Source organism: Kryptolebias marmoratus, linkage group LG4, assembly GCF_001649575.2.
Source record: "Kryptolebias marmoratus isolate JLee-2015 linkage group LG4, ASM164957v2, whole genome shotgun sequence".
Classification (NCBI taxonomy): Eukaryota; Metazoa; Chordata; class Actinopteri; order Cyprinodontiformes; family Rivulidae; genus Kryptolebias; species Kryptolebias marmoratus.
The window spans coordinates 27,656,261-27,661,396 of NC_051433.1; the positions used below are offsets into that span (position 1 = coordinate 27,656,261).

The following is a 5,136-nucleotide window of genomic DNA, read 5'->3' on the forward strand; positions in this document are numbered from 1 at the left end:
TTCTATTACTTAAAGAAGAACCACGAAAAAGAATATTTAACAATCCAAAAAGTGCAAGGTCAAACAAGTTGTAAAAGAGCTGGGGAAAGTTGCGAAAAGTGAAACTATAGCCAGCCGAAAATAATAGTGTTGTCATTTGATACTGTTACGTCGTAACAGGTACATAAATATTGCTGCACTAAAATGCAGCAGATCTCATTTGTGAAAGTTCAGTTAAATGTCACTTCGAAATAAAGCTTGAAAAAGGTTTGAAATTAAATTATTTTTTTCATATTTTTCAGAGAATAACTGACAACGTACGTAATTGGGGTATATCGTGATATATATCGTTATTGTGATATAAAATTATCCATATCGTGATATAGGATTTTTTTCATATCGCCCAGCACTAGTAGAGGGTATTTGTCCTTGATAGTTATTTGATTTAGTCCTCAGTAGTCAATGCACGGGCGAAGACTTTTATCCTTTTTTGCCACAAAGAAGATCCCAGAGAGAATGATCCCAGAAGAGAGCGACTCTTCTATGCAAATTCTCATGGAGTCTCTTTCGGGTCCCGAGAAATTGAATAATCGACTTGAAGGGAGGGGAGCCCCTGGCAAGAGCTCAATGGCGTAGTCATTTGGCCTGTGTGGAGGTAAGGACAAGACCTTGGCCTTACTGAACACCAGGGCCAGATCATTGTATTCAGGTGGAACTTTAGATAGGTCTACTCGCTCAGAGGGCTACCTCTTAGTTGACAGAACTGATATGGCGGACTGGAGACAGTTCTTTAGGAAGAAGTCACTCCATGACTCAATCCTTCTCTCAGTCCAGTTGCTCACCGGGTTGCTTCCTGAGCCACGGGAAGTTTAATATCATCTGAGACGTGGGCAACGAAAAAACCAAAAATTCCTCTGATTCCCGGTGATTACCAGAGACGATGAGTTGGAAGTTGGTTACTCGATGACTAATGCGTGTGATGATCCGGCCAGAAACATCCATGACAGGTAAAGGGGTAGACAACGCTTGTAGAGGGAGTTGTAGTTGGGAAGCGAGATCTTCAGAAATCAGGTTTTGTTCTGGCCCCGAATCAACCAGTGCGTGGACGGATGTCTTCAGCTGTTGATTAGTGATGGTGGCATGGAGGTAGAATCGGGAGCCGAGGGGATGAGAAAAACTGCTCACTAGAATCCCTCAGGTGTCTAGTGAGCTTGTCCTTTTAACAGGAGAGGACATCTGGTGTGGAAATGTCTCTTGTCCCCACAATAAAAGCACTCCTTAGCTTCGTAGTGTTGTTGCCTTTCTTCCATGCTCAGCCTGGCGCACCCCACCTGCATGGGCTCCGGCTCCCCATCCGGGAGGGGAGAGTCCACTCCAGGACTCTCGGTGGTTGAGCGGACTGAAAAAGGCCAGAGTTGGTGAGGGTACCTCTCGGAGATGGGCGGACGTTTGAACCAGAAGTGACGCTGGAGTCGCGGCGAAAACGGAAGTAGAGGTTGTTGGTAGCAAAGATGCTAACCTCTGATGAATGTCCCGAGTTAGCACTGTTAGCTGGTCGACCCGTCCCGTCAAGAATTTGCATCTGTGAGTTTGGGTGGAGTCACAGATTCCGCCATTTCCTTCGCAAGTCTTTTGGCCCACATTCAAGGTTCCAGCCTGCGAGTAACGAAAATGGGATATATATTCAGAATATCGATACTGGAGAGCCGGGGTCAATAGATCGTTAAGGAATCGGAACCACTCTGGACTAATTTTTGAGTCCAGAGTGGATTTTTAAGTTTATGTCGGAATATTCTGACATAAACCATGATTTTCGTCGTATGAGTGGTACCGAAACCAGACACGAACACAGAGTAAAGGTAAGTGGTTTTATTTACAGGTGATGTATATATACAGTGATGATGAGGACCAGGAGGATCTGCAAGGCAAGGAGAAGCAAGGTGAGTCTCAGGTACTAGGTTTGTAGGTTTGTTGCTTTTGCAAAATATGGTGAATGATTGTTTGTGTCTTACAGACGACGAGGTGGATCCAATCCAAGTCCAAGAGTTCAGAGGTCCAGGTAATCAAAACAGGTAAGTTCATCCAAGCTGTGCCAAGGTAAGTCCAGGTAGTTCACAGAGTCAGGAAGCCGAGGCACATTAATCCTGAAGCAAGAACACACAAAAAAAAACAAACAAGGTTAACGTAGCATGAAGCGTAATGTTAGACCCTGATGGCTGAGATTCTAACCAGGAGGTGAGATGCTCCAGCGAAGATCTGAACCCAGCTGAAGACTTAAATGCTGGTGCTGGTCATCAGCCAGGATCGCCAACAGCTGGGGGAGAGGGAGGTTAGAGGCGCCGCCCACAAGCCGGGGAAAACTCCGGATCCTCAAACAAACAACCAGAGGCAGGTAGTGATTAATTACATTTACTCAGTTACAACTACTTGAGTAACTTTGCTGGAATAAATTTACTTTTAGGAATTGTTTTGCTATACAACACATTATACTTTTACTTAAATAATGTTATAAGTATTGCTGCTCTTACTTGAGTAAAATTTCTGAATACACTACCCTGTGCAAGTAACTTAACTGAATGAAGAACATATTTTAACCAAAAAAATAGACAAGACAAATGTGAGGTTTATGTTAAAATTCACACTTCTTGTTTGTGCTCGAGCTTTGCTGTTTACATCTGCCTGGCCTGTTGTGTCATTTGTAGATTAATCACACAGCAAACACCATATATAGTCAGTGGAAGTACTTATATTAGCTACTATAAAAAATTGTTTAATACGTTTTGGAAAACATCTTATTTGGAATTGTGTTTCTACCTTTATTATTTGTCTTGTATTAATGTTTTTCATGTTAGGTTTTGAAATACTAGACACTGCACATAACTTCATTTTTAATAATGTCTGATTAAATGAATGTAAATTTAAAATTAGACATTATGATCAGTTACTCAGTACTTAAGAGAAATTATTTTACCAAATACTTTGTTACTCTTACGTGTGTAGTTTCTTGCATAGCTACGTATTACTATAACTATATTGAAGTAGTTGTACTCTTACTAGAGTATCACATTTGGGTACTCTACGCACCTCTACTTGCAGCTTAGTTTCAAAAAAGATTACTGACTTTACAGAAATTCACCATTGGTGTATAAAAACATATTTCACAAAAAAGTTAAACTTTAAAAATAAAATATGAAAACTATGAAACTGATAAATATGTAACAAACATAAGTTTATCCAGTTCAATTTCACAGACCTTTATGTTGAACAATAGCAGTACTTGTTCACCACCTGGTAAGACTCCTCTGTACGAGCGAAGGGAACATCTGTATTTATCGTCTTAGCAATAAGGCTTTAATTTATCTCCTTTCTGAATGTTACAAATAGATACATGGATCTGTAGAAAGAAAATAAAGAACAAACTTTGAGGATAAGCCACATTTCTCAATTATACGTGATATATACTTTACTATGTTTTTCTAATGATGCGCTGCAGAGAACTAATTTACTATGATAAATGGTAAATTTAACCTTAGCTTGTATTAATTACGAATTTCACTAGTTCTCAACTTATTCTACATAAACGTATGGATTTATTATGTGAACAAAATTGTATTAAGAATGTAAAAGTACTTTTTGCTGACTTTGCATGGTTTCCATTGTGAATCGTTTCACGAAAAAAAATCAGTAGAAGAATCTCTCAATCTTCCATCAATTGAACTACCGCTTCTTTAGGGTTGTATACTGATGGTTATGAAAATAGCACCCCCTTTATTTCTGGAGTGCAATGGTCCCATTTCCATATATGGTATGGGACTGACATGGTCCGTCCCTGCCCCTTTCTGTTTGCTGCAGCCAGGTCCTACTCACCGGCTCCGGTGACACATCACAGGTAAGCTCAACAACATGCTGTGCATACTGTGTTTGGTGTAATCGCGGATCAATTATTCCACCCTGTGACATAATTTCAACACTTTTCTACTCGTACCCATAAACTTGAATTCGTATCCACACAGAAGGGAAGAGTTTGTAGTCGTAGAAATTAGAGTTGTATTCACAAGACATTGCACTCACAGCTTTTAGACTCATACTCGCATAAAAACAATCTTAATCTGCACAGTTTCTCAGACTCACGTACATGGCAGTCGAGTTTTTTGTGCAAGAATTTTATTGACATACAAATATGTATGTTAGAATCATGCACACATCTTTTGACAGTTATCCTGCTCCATATGAGCAGCCTATTTAAGTGGGCCACACCCTTCACCTTAAGAGAAGGGACTTGCTCCCTTCTCTCTTTTTCATATCTCCCTTGGCTGCAGGGTGCAGTTTGAATGTTTTTTTTTCCCCTCTACTCCTGAGTTTTAGCCAATAAACCTTATTTTAGTTAACTCTATCTGTCTGATTTGTGCTTCTCGTTCTCATCCATTTAAGCCAGTGGGTCATAACAGTCTGAAAAAGAAGCTAAGCAAAAAAACAAATCTCTGTTTACTGGTCCATTTACATTCTAACACTCTTATGGTCATGAGGTGTGAATCATGACCTAAAGAACAAGATCTTGGATACAAGCAGCTAAATTGAGCTTCCTTTGTAGGGTAGCCAGGCTCAGTCTTTAGAGACAGTGAGGAGCTCTGAGTCGGGTCACTGCCTTTCTGCATCAAAAGGAGTTAGTTGAGGTGGTTTGGGCATCTAATTAGAATGCCAACTGGACACCTTTTTTCTAAGGATTTCTAGAGACCCGAGGGCAGGCCCAGAACTCGCTGGAGGGATTATGTATCCTCTCTGCTTGCACAAAAGTTTCATAGTAAAGTAATGGTGGCTTGTCATTGGGTTGTCAATGTATCAGGGTCCTGGGTAGAATGTGGTGGCAGTATTTCTAAGATGAGTGGTTAGAGCACACCAGTGTGTATTCATTGTGGAGAATTTGAAGCAGGTTCCCAACCTATTTTCTTCAAAGCCCCCCCCCCCACTTCCTAGCCAGTCTGAGTCCTCCAATCCCTCGCTGCCAGGGGTGGAAATTAGCACCCGCCACCGGCCAAATGCGGGTAAATATTTGAAGTGGCGGGTGAATTTGATCAACACACACGCCACTGTGGCGGGTTGGCAATTTGAACAGAAAAGGTGTTATTTGTCCTCTTGACATATAGGGGGCAGCAATGT

General features: G+C 40.9%; 1 protein-coding gene and 1 long non-coding RNA gene across 2 annotated transcripts in view; one reads left to right on the forward strand and one right to left on the reverse strand.

Annotated features, from left to right (window-relative positions):
* The window catches only part of klhdc8a (kelch domain containing 8A), a 162,633-nt gene that overhangs the window by 28,360 nt on the left and 129,137 nt on the right, over window positions 1-5,136 (forward strand). The gene's annotated exons all lie outside the window — the stretch shown is intronic.
* Window positions 1,785-5,136, reverse strand: part of LOC112449913 — a 6,741-nt gene continuing 3,389 nt past the window's right edge. Inside the window, exons 2-5 of the long non-coding RNA XR_003038469.2 lie at window positions 3,233-3,373; window positions 2,209-2,348; window positions 1,992-2,123; window positions 1,785-1,897 (exon numbers count right to left, since the gene is read on the reverse strand). This is a non-coding gene — a long non-coding RNA (uncharacterized LOC112449913). The remainder of the gene's footprint in view (window positions 1,898-1,991; window positions 2,124-2,208; window positions 2,349-3,232; window positions 3,374-5,136) is intronic.